The sequence below is a fragment of the Manis pentadactyla genome, chromosome 11, assembly GCF_030020395.1.
Source record: "Manis pentadactyla isolate mManPen7 chromosome 11, mManPen7.hap1, whole genome shotgun sequence".
Lineage (NCBI taxonomy): Eukaryota > Metazoa > Chordata > Mammalia > Pholidota > Manidae > Manis > Manis pentadactyla.
Window position 1 is genome coordinate 122,730,576 of NC_080029.1, and position 17,169 is coordinate 122,747,744.

The 17,169-nt window shown below is 55.7% G+C and overlaps 1 protein-coding gene across 11 annotated transcripts in view; it reads left to right on the plus strand.

Moving 5' to 3' along the window:
* Window positions 1-17,169, plus strand: part of LINGO1 (leucine rich repeat and Ig domain containing 1) — a 212,163-nt gene that overhangs the window by 79,519 nt on the left and 115,475 nt on the right. For 9 of the 11 annotated variants that reach the window (XR_008992683.1, XR_005029263.2, XR_008992684.1 and 6 more), the window contains one exon: window positions 4,417-4,457. The gene's annotated coding sequence lies outside the window, so the exon portion shown is untranslated. Of the gene's footprint in view, window positions 1-4,416; window positions 4,458-5,260; window positions 5,361-17,169 lie in introns of those variants that run through there. The other 2 variants (XR_008992686.1, XR_008992685.1) reach the window with 2 other exon arrangements.

The window sequence follows — 17,169 nt, forward strand, 5'->3', positions numbered from 1 at the left end:
CCACACCCCCTGCCCGGTCATCTACTTGTTTTGCAGATCTCTGCTCCAAGGACACTTCTCCTGGAAGTCCTTCCTGACCGTTGTTCCTGCTCTCAGGATTCCTCCAAAGCACTCATCCCAGTCTGTACCTCCCATCCACCCACGCTGCTGTGACCATTGATTGCCCACCAGGCTTTAAGGCCACTGAGGACAGAATTAGTAGAGTTTGGTTATCCCCTCTGTCCCTAGCTCCCAGCCCAGTGCCTGTTGGTTGCATATGTGGACGCATTCAGAGGCCCAGAGCTAGGAGCACCCAGGGAGGCTGGGGCTGATGGTGGGGAGTCATGGATCTCCGGTGAGGTAGGGGCAAAGCCTGGGTCCCGTCCAGAGCTGTGCCCCCTTTGTGTGTCATTAGGCGGCTCTTTAAAGAGCTTTCTGTTGGAACAAAGGCCCTCTCTGGCAGAGCCTCCGTGGGCGGCTGGGCCTCACTAGCTCCCTTGGAAATGCTTTGAGAACAGGTGGACTGAGCCAGCTTGTCACCCCTAGGCTGGCTGGTGACTCTGGGCACGGGGGGCAGCCATGGAGGGGGGACCGTGGGAGGCAGGGTGATTGGTGGATCCAGCCCTGACCTCAGTGAAATTATTTTTAAAACCTGCAAGAGAAAGGGGATATTTTTAACCTTTTTTCCATTAAGACATCCCAGGGGAAAAAGAAGGGGGAAGGAAGTGGATGGAGAGTTGGGAGAGGGTCTTGGGAGGGGGAGGGCCTTCCAGGGGAGGGGGAGCAGCCCCAGGGGGCCCTGAGGAGGAGCTTTGTTGTCCCCAGCCCTTCTAAATTTTTTAAAAGCTCTGAACAGCAAGAGAGACAGTGGAGTTCATTACATCGAGTTATCTCCTCCGTTTCAGGCAAAGATCAATCTTCGAGTCTTGCAGCTCATAGGGGGGAAGGGAAGAGAAAGAAAACGGGAGGTGAAGGAAAAAACTCCCTGGACCGATTTCCGCTGGCTAACGCGATTACTTGGCTGCCTGGCAGCAGTGCCAGCTGTTGGCAGTCATCCTGGCCCCCTGCCAGTTGCTCTCAGTTGCCTGCTGCCCCCCAGGTTCCCCTCTTGAATGGGATAGGTTGGCAGGTGTGGGAGCCCCAGGCCCCCCCGGGGCAGGGGCTGCTGGGCCTGGCACCCAGGGAGGCCTCAGGCCCCACTGTTCCCCAGGGCAGGGCGGCTGCTCCAGCGGGCCTCGTCCCAGCCTTGTGCTTACCACCCTGCCTTCATCCGGAGGACCCTGCCCTGCCGGGGGTGCCCCCTGGCTCCTTCCCACTTATTCATATGGGAGGCAGTTCGTGTGGGGAGCAGGAGCGTAGGCTTCGTAGCCAGATAGAGCTGGCTCTGCCTAGTCATTCGTTCATTTAACAAATATTTACTGAGCGTGTTCATGGGCCCAGCACTGTACGCGGTATAGAAGTGGATACAGAGCCGAATAAGACGGACGTGGTCCCTCCCCTGCCTTATAGAGTTTGTGTTATGATAAGGATACACAAGAAACAAGGACACAAATAAGCCAGGTAATGTTGCTAGGGATAAATACTATGAAACACCGAAGAGGTTGGGGTGGAGCATAGGGGCATCTGACCTAGGGTGACCAGGTAGGATCAAGGAGGTTCCATTTGAAAGGAATGATAGGGGAGTCTGGGGGAAGAGCATTTAGGAGATTGATCTCAAAGGCTGAGCCCCTGAGACCCGCCAGTGTGGGATGGGGTGGGGGTGGGGGTGGGACATGGTGCCAGGTGAGTTCTGAGCAGTGACGGAGCTTCGAAGAGTCTGGACTTGATACTCTCTGCTGCTGAAATCCCTTGCCTATGGCAGGACAGTGACAGGATCCGATTCTATCATCTTCTGGCTGCTGGTGATAGTCTGGGGTTGGGGTGGGGAGCAGGGAGGGAGCCCAGCAGGGCAGCAGCCGCTGCAGAATCTAGGCAGGGCTGGGGAGGGCAGGAGGAGCCTCAGCGGGAGAAGCTGGCAGGGTCCGCGCGTTGTGTCCTGGGGGTTGGATTGCCAGGGTTTGCTGATGGTGTGTGCGCAGGTGGGGTGAGAGAGAAAGGGGACTCGAGGCTGAGGGAGATGTAGTACGAGTTCTGTTTTGGACAGGTCTGTTGGATGGGCAAGTGGAGATGACAGATAGGCCCCTGGGTATGTGCATCTGGCACTCAGGAGAGAGCTGGGGTGCAAGAGAGAGATCTGGGGGTATGGCTGGGATTTAAAGCCACATGACCAGGTGACACCAGCTAGGGAATGTATAGACAGGAGAGAAAAGAGAGCCGCGTGAGCCCCGGGGCTTCAGCTGTTGAGAGGGAGGCAGGTCAGAAGGGAGGAAGGCACGGTAGGACAGCTAGGAAAGGCAGAGTCCTGGGAGTGCCCGGGTTAAGTGTTTTCCTTCCGAGGAAGCGGTCAGCAGTGCCAGAGAATGATCACCGGGTTCCGCAAAACTGAGGTCTCCGGGAAGCTTGAAAAGAGCGGTTTTGTGGAATGGTGGGGTTGGAAGCCCAACTGGAGAGGGAATGAGGGAGATGGGATGTGAGGGTGTGGAGACTGAGACCCTGAGTAGAGACAGCCCTTGAGTTCTGCTGTAAAAGGGAACAGAAAAGTGGGTGGGCATGTGGAATCGAGGATTCTTTCTCCCCAATACTGAGGCGTATTGATAGGCTCTTTACTAGATGGAGATGGGACTGAATCTGGGGCATAGTAGGTACTCAGTAAGGAGGAACTGTTCTTAAGTAGGTGTTCATCTGGGACAATGGCCAGCCAGGCATTTTTGGAGGACAATTTGGCAGTGCACACCAAAATTTAAAATGTGTACACCCCTTAGAAACACTTGCATACGTGCACAGAGAGGCAGGATGTCTTTTTCCAGCAACGTTTAAAATAAAAATAAGAAACCCCTAGGAACTCATCTGGTGTGGGGCGTCTGGTTAAATAGGTGAGGGTGTGCCCACATGTGGAGTTCCTCGATGTAGCACCATGGAGAATTCAACCATAGCTCTCCATTAGGAGCGCAGACCCCGCCCATGACTGGCTCAGCCCCCCTAGCTGAGTGTTCTTGGGCAGAGTACCACCACTCTGCACTTTGGCTCTCTCATCTACAAAGGTAGGCTGACCACAGCACCCATTTTAGGGGATTGCTGTGAAAATTAAAGGGGTTAATACATAAAGCCTCAGTGCAGTGTCTGGCACGTGGTAGGTGCTCAATGAGTTAAGCAGTGATTATTGTTGTCATTGTGTATGGACAAGGGAAGGTCTCCAAAGAGACAGCCTTCAGGACCTTTGAAGAGACAGCCAGGAGTGAGTGTGTTTACTCTACAGATATGTGTGGCTGAAGCTCTGAACATGAAAGCTTTCATGTATTATCTGCATAATAATAAGACTACAAAATGTAAAAATGGTCATTTAGGTCTGCATCTCCTGGAGGAAGTCTTCTGTGACTACACCAGCTCACAACTCCCTCCTATCAAACCTTCCTAGTGGTTAGAAGCCACATTTCCTACTGTGGCTGCTTTGAATCACTGTGTGTGAATGTGTGTATCATGTGTGTGCATGTGCGTGTGAGTGTGTGCATGCGTGTGTAGTCTCCTCAGTTAGCCTGTGGACTCCTTGAGGGTGTAGGCTATGTACCTTGCATGCTGGACACATTTAGACCAGGGATTCTCAAAGTGTGATCCCCAGATGCCAGCGTCAGCCTCACCCGGGAGCTTGCTGGAAATGCACATTCTCAAGCCCCACCTCCAGACCTGCTGAATCAGAAACTCTGGGGTGAGGCCAGCAAGCTGTGTTTCCGTGCGCCCTCAGGTGCCTCTGATGTGCCTGCTGGACTGATGGGGAACTCAAGGCACAGGGAGGGGAAAAGGGCTGGCCCAGAGTCATGGGCTGAGCCAGTGGCAAAGCTGAGATGACCCAGGTCAAGGTCCCAGTCAGAGGTGACGGAGAGGATGTTTCCCTCTGGACACCACATCTGGCCCAGGAGGGAGAATTTGAGGTTCAGTGCCGTGTGTCCAGGGTCCAGAGAACTGCTGACTCCTGCCGTGGGTGGGTGCCAGTGGGCGGGGGCAGCTACTCTCCTGGTCTGGTGTGCACGTCCCTCAGGCCCACCTGGAGCCATGGGCCTGCCTCAGGGAGCCCTGCACGTCCCTTTGTCCCTCCGGCGGGCTCTCCCCAGCTGGCCGCAGCCCTGCATCTGCTGTAGACAAAGTGCATTCTGATCCCGTTCTGGCACCCTAAGGATGCCCAGCTGTTCCCGGAGGGCTGGGTCCAGGTCTCCTCCTGTGCTATCTGCTCCGGGGCTTTGGCCAGAGGCTTGGGTGGGTGGAGGGTGGGGTGACTGCAGGATGGGTCCTGCGGGCAAGGAGTCTGCAGGGTCATCTCACCCCTTCCCTGTTGTGTCTCTGCAGGTGCCCACTGAAGAGCCCCTGAGCCCGCGTGGCCCCGAGAGGTAAGTGGCCAGTGCCGGGGCTGGTGGATGGTATGGCCGCGCGCAGGGCAGGGCAGGTCCCAGGGTCACAGCCCCCTCGCTGACACGCACTCTTTCTCCCCTTCCACCTTCTGGAGCCCACCTTTGGCCTCCTCCAGCCATGCTCCTGGGTGCGCTGTTGGGTCGCAGGGTGAAGAAGGGGGTGAGAAGGTTTGGGGATCATTTTTGGGGGAAGAAAGGAGGAGGGGGCTCCTTGATCTGGCTGTGTGAGGTTATAGGTGCTGGGGGTCCCTGGGAGTACCTTTCAGGGTTTTGGGGGTGCTGGTCCAAGCCCCAGCCAAGACTGAGGCTTAGGGACCTTGAAGGCCTCTTGTTCAGCAGGGGCAGGTCCATGGGCCACTCGGTTAGGGTGAGCCTGCCTTTGGGGTTGAGTGCAGGGGCTCTGAGTGGTCAGCCTTGGCCTCGGGGGCCTGGTTGTGCTCTGTGATGAGTCAGCCTTTGGGGGGACATGGTTCTGTGAGGGGCTGCAGGGCGAGCCCAAGCAGGTCTTGGGGGTCAGACACGGCATCGTCTGTGCTGTGTGCAGCTTTTCCTCCCCTCAGCTTCCGGTGTCCCGTCAGACTTTAGTTCCAAGGAGGCTTTGCTGAATGGTTGCTTTCCGGGGGGCCTCAGTGTGTCTGCAGGACTTAGCCTTGCCCGCGTGCACAGTGGGGAGCGGAGGGGTGTGAAGTAGGGAGGCAGCACCACCTCCTACACCTGCAGCAGCAGCCGGTGGGAAGCGCTGGCACCTAAGGGTGGGGCTCCCGGTTCTCCACCCTTGTCAGGCTGAGCTCTGCTACACGGGGGCTGACTGAGATGCGGAGCTGGAGCCCTGACCTCACCGCTGACAGTGTGACCCACACCCTTGCATTTCTTCATCGGTAGAAGAGGGCTCCTCCCCGTGTATCTTCTGGTTGTTGTGTGGTGAAGGCCAAGTACAGAGCCTGGCACACTGTGGGTACTCAATAAATGCTAAAGTCCACATCAGTTACTTGCTGCATGGACCGAGTTCTGTTTGTGCAGAGCCTTGGGCCTGGCATGGGGTGGGACTGGTTATAGTGAAGAGTGTGCAGGACTCGGGGGAACAGAGCACAGCCCTCAGCAGCTCAGATGCCCCTGCAAAAGCCAGCACAGCTTTCCTGCATTCTAATGAGGAGAAACTGTGTCCACTGGCCCCAATCCAGGCAGACTGCCTGGAGTAAGGAGGGGGCTATTAATTGTTATTAACTTGCCATGGCTGATCACCTCTTTTATATCTACAGGAAACCTTTTTCATACTTTAATTAGCTCATTGATCTTAATAACTCATGAGAGGGAGTAGTTTGTTTGCTTCCTAGAGGTGGGGACATGGAGGCTGAGAGGTGGACAAGGACCCTGGAGGCTGATGTAGGATTTGGCCTGGGTCCCCTCTCAGGTCGCACAGTCTACCCATCATCACTCCCCTTTACCCTGCACGTGGCCTCCAAGGGAAGAGACATGATTGAAGGCCACACTCTTGGCCACCATGTCCCCTGGCCAGGCCCCCAGGAGCTGAGGTCTTCCCTCTAGAGAAGCCATGGTGTGAGGCCGCATCAAGTCAGGGGACCAAGAAACCATAGTCAGCAGGGCTGCAAGATGGAGCTGCTGGCTGGTCCCTTGGGTCCCCTCCTTGGGGCACATCTGCCCTTCCTAGACATGACCCACTTCCCTTTCCTCCACGCCTGCACACTGCGTTTGTGTGTGCTCAGAGTCTGTCCCCTCTTAGAAGCTACCTTGCAGTGACCGCTCTCAGCGGCCCTCTCCAGCTGCTTGTTCCTGGGTGGCCAAGGGGGCCCAGCCCCATCTGGTTCAGCGCGAGCGAGCTCCAGGTGCTTGTCCTAGACACGGAGGGGTTGAGGCAGTGTGGGGTGGCCACCGCACTACACGAGGGGGTAGAGACAGGCAGGAGGGTGGGAGGTCTGGAGCCCACGCGGAACCAGGGCTTAGTGGCCAGGGTGCTGTTCTGGGGTAGAGCTAGGAGGAGTCTGGTGCAAATCCACAAGGCTGACCAGAACCAGCTGAAGGGATGTCATCCCGTCCACCCTGATGTGTGACATCCGACATGGTTCGATCATTTATGATTCACGGATGGCACCTTGAAATCTTTGGATTAGAAGAAACCTGTGCTGGATCGGAGCCTGTAGGGGCCACGGGGAGCTTGTGGGGAGGCGGCATGCAAATCTGGGAGCCATGGTTACAACGGCATCAGCTAGAGGAAAGGAGGAGGAGCTCCAGGGCCCCCTCAGTGGTTCGGGCAGCCTTGTCAGGATGCTCTGCCTCAGGCAAAGCCACGCAGGGGCACCAAGGGGCGGACACCCCTCTGAGGGGACCAGAAGTGTGAGGGCTGCTCCAGAAGGGCCCCCTCAGCCCACCCAGGAGGCCTGATGGGAGGGCTTGCCGGGCCCCCACCCACCCCCTCATTGCTGCCGGGGTTCACCAGCCTGACCTCTCATGTGGGTCTGGGACTCCGACCAAGCTGGGAGTGCCCTGATTCCTAACCCAAGGGAATGGTGGGGTGGGTGCGAGGCCTGTGCTCTAAGGGGCAGCCTATGCAGAGGGACTTACTTAATGTTTAGCTTTAGAAGGTCAGGGTATCTCTGCTTTAAGCGCTGCCGTGCTGGTCTGCTTTCCATTTCAGGCAGCCCAGCCCAGAAGGGACACCCCATCGTTCTCTCCCCTTTCCCTTCCCCTTTTATAGTAAAAATAAGTAGCCGCTAAGGTTTTTTTTGCTGAGGTGCCAGGGGTGGACTTGGCAGAAAAGCATAGGATTAAGAACTCAAGTTCTGAGCTAGGTTCATATTGTCACCACAGTGAACGGTGTGACTTTGAGTACATTTTGAAATCTCTTCGTGTTTCAATCTCCTCATCTGCAAAATGGGCCACGACAGTCACTTCCTCGTCGGGGTGTTGGGCAGATTAGACGAGGCGATGCACGCGAACGAGGCGAGGGCCCCGCCGTGGGGCTCTTCCTACCACCAGGGCTGGCGGCCTGTTGCTCCCGGGGGCTGTGGGGAGGGCGGCGGCGCCAGGTGGGGCTGAAGCACCGGGTGCTCAGGCCGCAGCCCTCCAGGCCCTGCGGCTGCGGTGCGGGCAGCAGCTCCTGCTCCTCTTCTGCCCTCTTCCTCTGGGTGTCAGTCGCTAAGGGCTGCAGGCGCCCTGCTGGGTGTGAGGTTGGGGACCGCATGTCCCTGCTTTGGTGACCGGTGCTCTCAGCCGCCAGGGTGGAGGTGGGTGAAGTCTCAAGTCATGAGGGAAGAGGGGAGCTGCTGTCATGGGGCTCAGGGAGGCGGCAGCAGTAACTCCCGGGCTGGGCAGAAAGGCCTGGCGGGGAGAGGCGAGGGGCAAGGGGAGAGAAGGGAAGCAGAAGGGACGGGCACATGCCGCGTGCCGGGCACCGGGCACCGTGCTCAGGCTCTGACGTGTATCATTTATTCCTCATACAGGATAGGGAAATTCCTATCCCTGTTTGCAAGTGAAATACAGAGGGAAGGGGAGTTGGCCCAAGTCACAGAATGGGCAGAGCTGGGATCAAAGCCACCTGTGTCCTATGTTCCAGGGAGGGCAGCTGCGGGCACCAGGACTGGGGGCAGCTGCAGTGGCCACGGGTCGTCCTGGGTGTGCGTGCATGTGCATGTGTGACTGTGCCAAGGCCCGCTCCTGATTTCAGCAGAAAGTTCTCTGGGAAATTAGGGAGGTGGGGCGGCTCTCTGCCACCTCCTGCGGCACTGGTCCCCCGGGGCAGCTTCCGTATAGGAGCCTGGTACCCGGGCCCTGGCCTCTTCTCCTGCACCTGCCTCTCATGATTCTGCCCGGCCCCTCACCCAGCCGGCCTGCCGGGAAGGAGGGCTGGAATGTGCCCTGGGATAATAAAAATAAGTAGCCTCCACGACACTGTACGCCAAGCATGGGTAAGGATATTCTGTTATTGTGTTGTTGAGGAAATTGAGGCCAGCGGGGTGTTGTGACCAACACAAGGTCACACAGCTGGGCAGTTGTGGGGCAGGATTCCGCCCCAAGGGGCGTGGCCTGGTGGGATCCAGCTCTGCTTGTGCTCAGTGGGTGACCCCCGGGAGAGCCCCTCAGGCACTAAGGAGCCAGGAGCCTGCCCCAGCCTTTCTGTGGGCCAGGCGGGCTCTTACTGCTGCCGTGTTGCCAATGTGGGAGCTGAAGGTCGGAGGGAGCCCAGGCCGCTCTGGTGGCAAAGTCTGGCCTCTCTCTGCCCTGCTAACCACAGCGTGTCCGATGATCCCCTTTGCCTGCTCTGGAGTAAACGCATCGTACCCACCCCAGGCCTGGTGTCTGTCTACATGGCTGCAAGGGGAGAGAGCCTGGGCCAGTCTAGACACAGGCAGAGGCAGGGCTGGCCCCTGCATGGGCGGCTTGGAGGCAGAGACTGGGCTCTTGTCCAAGGCCGGGATGTCATGTCGAACCCAAGTCAGATGTCCTTTCAAAGGTCTGTAGTGTGAGTAGTTGGTAAGAACCTGGGCCAGGGCCTCAGACAGTCCGGTAAGAGTCCCCATTCTTGTACTTACCAGCTGTGTGATCTTTGACATGTTACCTAAGCTCTCTGTGCCTCAGTTTCTGCATCTGGAAAAGGGAGAACGATACTAGAACCCACCTCGTAGGGCTGTTAGAGGCTCGGCTGGAGTGCGCATGCGCTGCCTTAGGAGTGAGGCTTTCACGGCTTAGGCACTCATGCCAGTCATAGTTGTCAGTGTTGTTACTAGCAAGGTTCTAAGATGTTCTAGGATGAGAGCAGGGCCCTCCCAGCTCCTGGAGTCAAAAAGAAGGGGGCTGGCTTAAATAGAATTCGTGCCTCATATCGAATTTACCGAGTATCATAATTCTTCCAAGTGGTAAGGATACCTCAAGACAAATGCTGAGCATAGAAGCCACAGGGCATAAATCTGCAAAGAAGTAAAAAGCTAACCTTTTCAAACAATATGGCTTCTCTCTCACTTACCAACTTTACATTTCCCTGTATGGCCCCGGAAGATGACTGGTTAGCCAGAGACGGGTAAGATTCCTCAAGGGGGGAACAACCTAAGACAGGCACAGTCGCAGGGGGGCCATCAGGTGAGAAATTGGGGATCAACAGAGGTGAGGCTTAGAACCTCACCCCCCCTGTTTTGAGAGAAATCTTCTGCATATGTGGATGTTTTATTGCCCTGGTCTAGCTTGGATTAACACATAGTCTACAGGCACACACCTGATCATCTACATTTGCTCTCTTACAACACTAAACTATGTTTTCTACCTTTATCTTGTATCTACCTACCACTTCAGCATTTTATTAAAAAAAAAAATAATAATAATAATAATAAAGGGAGAAATGTGGGATCCACATATAAATCAAGTATAAAAATCAAACGAATATTCATATTTGACCTGACTGTTTATAGTTCATAATGCATGAGCAAAACCGAAAGTTTCTGTGATGACTGCCCTTGTACTGTTCACCATGTAAGAACTTATTCACTATGTAAGAATTTGTTCACCATGTAAGAACTTGTTCGTTATGCTTCAGAAGATTGGAGACTGATGAGAATTAGGCTTGGGGTGGATTAATGATTGTGCATTGAGCATTGACTCCCCTATACAGAATTCTATTGTTGTTAACAACCATTTGATCAATAAATATGAGAGATGCCCTCTAAAAAAAAAAAAAAAAAAAAAAAGAAGGGGGCTGGGGGCTGCCTCATCCTACCCCTCCAACCCACTACCCATATCCAGACTTCAGGCCCTGAGTTCTCCATTACCTGAAAACCAGCTGTGTGTGTGGAGGGGATGTTTGCCATTTTACATGTTAATTATTTATATATTTGTACCCACCTTATTCCATCAAGTATTTGTGAGAGCTTCCAAGCATACATTTGATACTAAGCTAGACATAATCCAGGACAGGGAAAATAAGATATAATAGGAAGGAATAGCCTGGGGGAGCATTGGAACTTGGACACACACAAGAGTCTGATATTGGCTATTTGGCCCTGTGCTTCCTGGTGGCCAGAGTGAAAAGGGAAAGCTCAGTTGTGAGATCCCTGCTGGCCACGGGAGTAAAGCAGCACAGGGTCCCCGAGAAGGAGCAGGTGTCCACGAGGAGGGGTTTTGGGGGAATTGCGTGTGGCTGGCTTCCTCACACTTGTCAGGTTGGATCAGAGCAGCTGCTGCCCTCCTGACTGCAGGGGTCCCGAGGTTGGAAGAGCACGTTGAAGGCTTTTGTTAGGGACAGAGAGCCTGCAGTCCTGGGCTGGAGCTGAGCAGGGATCCTCCTGGTGGACTCAGTGCCACCTCGTTGTCTTCCCTCGGCACCCGGGCACCCTGGGAGGCAGACCTGGTGGGCAGTGCGGCGGGTGCCAGAGCCGAGGTCTGATCGCGTCACCCCCTCCTTCCTCCAGGGCAGGGCGGGGCCCAACCCAGAAGCATCATCTGGTGTGAAAGGGCCTTCACAGACCATCTCTTTTAACCCTTTCATTTTACAGTTGGGGAAACTGAGGGCCAGAGAGGGGTTTTGAGTACCTACTGTGTGCCATGAGTTTTAAAGCTGTTATCCATTTCCTCCTTCACTGTGCCCTGTGGGTGTGCATGAAGCCAGGGCTCAGTAAGGCTGGGTAATTTGCCCAGGGCCACACAGCCGGGAGGCCGAGGAGCCAGGCTTGGATCCGGGCCTGTCTGAGCTCAGGAGACAGGAGGACCCATGGGCCGCTCTCCTCTCGAGATTGTGGCTGGTCGGGGCAGGGGCTGCGTCTGTCCGCCCACTCCTGCCCCCACTGCAGCTCAGGATTTGGGGATGGGGGTCGATGCCTGCTTGGGGTGGGGGACTAGCCAGCTGCAGTCAGAAGACCCCTTCTCTGCACAAGGGTGATGCCGAGTCACAGGCCAAGGACTGTGGGGTGGGCGCTGGGCCACAGCCCCGATCCCTGCGCCCCTGCCACTCCCCAGGCCCATCCCCGGGATTCTCCTGTCTAGAGGCTCGCTTTGAAGGGCCTCCTCCTTTTCCCTCATGTTTGCGTGTCTTCTTGGGAGAAACCCCTTCCTCCCGGCAAGGCAGGGCCCAGGCAGCGCTGCTCACTCCCCTGCTGCTCCAGGGCTCTCAGGGTCTCCCCGTGCCTGGCAGCCTGGATCTGCACCCTGAGCCTCGTTCAGCCCTTGGGGCTCCCTTGCATGCCTTCCCATGGCCCAGCTCTGGTCCGGGTGTGCCCCTGAGCTGCTCAGACGCAGGCTGGGGTCTTCTCTGCCTCCCTCCCAGGGCTGCCTGGGCTCCCTAGGAATGGGGGGCTCTGTAAAGCCTTGTACAGAGGTGGGTTAAAGAGAATGGACTTCTAACAGCATAGGGGATGGGTTCTCCAGTTTTTAAAAACTTGCACGTACTTGGCCAAGTCCAGACCTTAGAACGGCTCCATGAAATAGGACAGCACCAGCGTACCAACAGGAAGCTCATCTGAGGCTTCCGGAGTGCCTGCGGCATGTCAGGCACTGTTCCAGGCATTTTACAAGTCTTCATTTATTTAATTTTCATCAAAACCCATGAGGCTATTTCTATGGACGAAGAAGCTGAAACAGAGAGGTTAAGTGACGACTTGCCTAAAGTAACACAGCCTATAAGTAGTCAAGTGGGGATTTGAGCCCAGGCAGTCTGGGTTCAATAGAAAGGGAAAGGGCCCACCATTTATTATGCTTCCATCACACTCCAAGCATCTGGCACATGCCGTCTCCTTGGCTTCTCCTGAGGGCTGGTAAGGGAGTAATGTGACATTCATTGCAAATGAAGAAATGGGGGGCTCAGAGAGGGTGAGGCCTGCCCAAGGTCACATAGCTGGGAGGGAGTGAATGAGGTGGGGTTCCCATTAGCTCTGTCTTATCTCGAAGTTGGAGCTGAAGCTGCCTCTTAAGATCCTTCCCTGGAGGCTAGAAGGAAGATGCAGAGCCACTGAAGGCCATGTGCGCGTGGGGCTTTCACTCCAGCCCCCAGCCATTGGGGAGGCTTTGGCCTCCCATCTAGCTGGGAACTGGGTGGGCTCTGGTGCTGCCCATCTGCCCTGGGCTGGTGGGTGTTGGCATGGCCGCGATGAGTGGGTTCCTGGCAGGCTGTGTGTCAATCACATTACCAGGCAGCAGAGAGAGCCACCTGCAGTGCTTGCAGTGGGGCAGAATGTCACCACCAGCGTGGCTGGACAGGCCGGGCGAGGGGGCAGGTGGTCGGGAAGGGAGGAGATACAGTCTTGACCTGGGGGTCCTCTCTGAAGAGGCTTAGTTTGAGGGGCCTCCTCTTTTCCCCTTATTTATATACATTCTTTGGAGAAATGTCTGTTCAAACCCTTTGCCCATTTTTGATGGATGAATTGGTTTTTAGTGTTGAGTAGTAGAAATTCTTTGTGTTTAATGGATATTATCCCCTTAAGAGATGTGGTTTGCAAATAATTTTCTCCCATTCCATAGGTTGCCTTTTCACTCTGTTGATTGTTTCCCTTGATGTGCAGAAGATGTTAAGTTTGATGTAGTTCCATTTGCCTATTTTTGACTTCGTTGCCTGTGCCTTTGGTGTTACACCCAAGAAATTATTGCCAAATGTCATGAAGCTTTCCCACTGTTTTCTTCTAGGAGTTTTGTAGTTTCAGGTCTTGTGTTTAGATCTTTAATCCATTTTGAGTTAATTTTTTCTATGGTGTAAGGTAAGGACCCAACTTCATTCCTTTGCACTGGGTATCCAGAAGTCGAGCACGGTCTACAGCAGCCGCAAGCTCCTTCTTTGTTGTGCAGTGCTTGGCTGTCTGAGTCCATGGAGAACAGGGGCCTTTCCTCCTGGGGAGTGGCCTCTGCCCTGCACCTGAGTCCTTCCTTCTCCCCTCTTTGGGCACTGCTGTACCCAGGCCCGGTCAGGCAGGGCTGGCTGCCCTCAGGGCAGGGGCTGGCACCCCACTGGGGTGGTGTGAACCACTGCAGGGATGTAGGCTCTGCTCCACTTATATCCAGGGCTGCAGGGGCCTCTGAGTGGAGTCAGGAGCCCTGTGATGGGGCAGATGGGGGTGCTCAGTGGCAGTCCACTCAGGAGAGGCCCAAAGAGTGGACCCTGTACGTAGGTCTGTGGGAGGAAGGTCACCAATGAGGCACCTTGGAGTTCTGCCCTCATCCTGCCCCCATCTTCTGGTGATGTAGACGGAAGCACAGAGCCCCACATTCGGCAGGGAGAGGTCATTCTCCCCTTGGGTGTGTAGTCGATGGGAACTCTGGGCTAAAACCCACGAAACCAAACGAAATTTTAGAACCTGGAAAAATGAAGTTCTGCAGTTGGGCCCAAAACCTCAATGGCCATGGGTTGGCGCAGGAGTGGGGTCGGGGCGGCTGCCCCCACACCCTGCCTGGCGGCTCACACGTCTCTCTTGGGAGCCGACTGGCACATGCTCAGGAATTTTGAGAGCCATTTGTTCAGCACCGGTATCCCAGTTGTCCCGGCTTTCCCAGGCCTGGCAGATGCCAGCTCTGCCTCTGATGGGTGCTACCCATGGAGCCAGGGGGCTAACAGGCTCTGCCACTAGCTTTCTGTGGGGCCCAGGGAGGCCTTTCTGCCTCCCCGGGCCTCAGTTTCTCCATATGTAAAATGGCCATTGTCCCCTTCTCATAGGGGAATTTTGAGAGTTAAGCAAAATGATGGATGTAAGTCCCTCTGTGGGGAGTCAGTCGTGCTACTATTACCTCTCTGGGTAGGGCTTGTTGACTGCTCTGGGCCCTCTCAGACACCCCTGAGACTCAGGTCAGGGTAGGCGGTCAACAGCAGTGGTGTCTGGTGGTGTCTGTGTGCACACACGCGCGTGTGGGGTGAGGGCGCGTGCCTGAGGAAGCTGAGCAGGCCCTGTGGTGGCCGGACAAGAGGCAGGGCCCCCTCCCCGTGCCCCGGTCCTGTCCCGGGAACAGGGAGTGGGATGAGCCCCGGGGGCCAGGGCTTGTGCCCACTATATATAACTGCTCAGACAAGCACAGCCAGCTATTTCTGTGTTCTTCCTCCTACGGAGGCAGGGGGAGCGGAGAGAAAGTAGTCTATCTAAAAATACAGCTCTGGGAAAACATCACAACTGCATGAGCCCCAGCCCGCGGGATCTGTTCCGCCCTCCCCCCACCCCAGCTCACCTCAGAGCCGCCTCGGCTCCGTTTGGAACCTTCCGGATGTTGCCTCCACCCCCACTAGTGCCACCTTCCCTTGGTTCCCACTCTCGTCTCACAGGTGGGGAAACCGAGGCCTGGAGGGGTCTCAGCAAGGCTCCTTGTTCCTGGACTTTCTGCCGCCACGCCTCAAGATGCCCAGAGCTGGGCCCAGTGTTTCCTGCCCTGCGGGGCCGTGGACGCAGGTGGCCGGGTTCAGGACGGGGCTCCGCACGCACTTGCCGCAGCGTCTTCCCTCTGAGCCCCAGGTGCCTCTGCCCCGCGGGGGGTGATGAGACCACATACCTGCCAGGAGGCTGTGGAGATGGGAGCAGGTGAAACCTGTGACTCGGTGCCAGGCACACAAAAGCGCTGAGTAAGCAGCCCCCACCCTCGTTATCGTCATCCCGACCTTCCTCCTGGCCGTGGGTCCCTCTTCTCCTGAGGCCCAATGCCTTCTCAGCCCCATTTCCTGAGGCCTTGCTGGGTACTGTGTAGTTTAAAAAGTGACTTTGCCCTGGGAGTTCCTGCAGGAATGGGTCTTAGCAGGGCCGCCCCTCTGTGCCCAGCGTGAGGTCTGCCCGTGCAGCACTGCAGTCAGCAGATGACAACTGTTGTATTTAAATTTGCTGAGGAAGGCGGGGTGAGTCTAAGGGTGATTAAGCACCTGCCTTAGACCAGGCTTTCTGTATATGGGCACTGGGGGTAGATGGCGTGGGGTATTGCCATTCCCAGTTTGATGGGAACCTGGAGCTCAGAGAGGGAATGCCATGGTCCCTGTGTCATACAGCAGGGATGACGGACCTGAAACAAAAGCTGTCCTTCTCTCCGCTCCCATGTCTCCAGATTATGAGGGGCTGCTGTGAAGGCTCAGCCCTGTAACGCCCCTTTCTGGTGCCTTACTGTGTCTCAGGGCCACCTGCCTCTGACTCCTGCTGTGGAAGAGGTCTGAGTTTTCTGAGGTTGGGAGAGTGCACTCCTGGGTTCAGCGAATACCTACCAACGGGCTATGGGATGGTTCGGCGTGAAAATGCCAACCTGCACAGAAGTGGAGAGACTAGTCTGCTGAACCCCAATTCCCAGGCATCAGCTCACAGCCAGACTTGTTTCCTCTATGCCCACCCACTCCCCACCACCACCGGTTGTTTTGACATTGTATAATTTTATCCACAAATGCTTCAGTGTATATCTCTGAAAGGTCAGAACCCTTTAAAAAACATAACCGTAATGCCATTACCACACCTTAAAAGTCAAATGTTAGTTGATTCATTTTTCCAAATAGCTCTGAGGTAGGAGTTAGCATTGCCATTTTATGGATGAGGAAACTTGAGGCACAGAAGTTTGGTCACTGATGTGAGGCCACACGGCTCATAAGTGGCCAAGAAGGGATTTGAACCTGGGCCACTTGACTACAAAGCCAGTGCTTATTCCTCTTCCCCTGCCATTCCAAATGGTTGCCAAGTCTTGTGTCCGCAGCAGAGCCCTGGGTATATATTTGTTGGAGAGCGTCTAGTTCTTGGGCCTCCTGGCAACACCGGTGTGCAGCCCAAGGCCCGGCACGGGTGTGCACTCAGAGCGCAGGCTGCCGGGGATCTAGGCCACACTGGGGCCGGGAGCGAGCCGTCTCCTCTGGCCAGGGCTGAGCTTCACGGGGGCATTAACAAGCCATTTAAAAAGTACTGACAACACACTTTGCAGCTCCTATTTAAGATGTACTAAAAAATAAGCACCTTTTCAGGGAGGAAATGGCAGCAAGTCGGGGTAAAATATGTCCATGGTGTCACCTACGCACATGTCACCCTACAGGAGCCAGTGGGGGGAGCAGCGAGCCCCCGGCTTCACCCTCCCTGGGTGGCCTTGGAGGGTGGCAAGTTCTCGGTGGACCTGTTGTTTGTCAGCATCTTGAGCTCTGCAGGGGGCGGAGGCGGTGGCTCTGGGGCTTCAGGCAGCGTTACATGTCGGGGTGGGGTGGAGGGCAGGGGAACCTACCTGCTCCATACTGTCCATTTCACAGGTGAGAAGCCGAGGCCCAGAGCAGGGCACAAAAGGTCCAAGGCCACCCATCCTGAGAGCCGCCCCCAGCACTCCTGGCCCCCCAAGCCCAAGGGGTGCACTGTAACCACAGGAATATCTGCTGTATTTCACCCTTCCCTCCTTTTGCCACCTCAGGAGAGACATCTTCAGGAGCTGGGGCAGTGGGCCGTGTAACCCTCAGCACATCCTGCCTCTCTCTGGGGCTTTGTCTGTGAGGTGGGGAGAGTAATGATGCTCAGATAGAGTGAGGGGGTGGGGAGTCCCAGAGCTGCTCGGGGCATGCCCTCCCTTCCTCCTTGAGAGGCCCTCAGCAGCCCAGGGCTCTGCAGTCTCCGGGAGAGTGCCCTGGGCCCCCTCCTCCGTCCCCCTCTCTTCTTTCTTTCCTTCCACAAATATTTCCTAAGTGCTTGCCGTGAGCTGAGCCCTGTGATGGGCACAGGGGAGACGGCAGTGAACAAACAAAAATACAATCAAAGGATCAAACAGACCAGTAAAAATAAAGTCT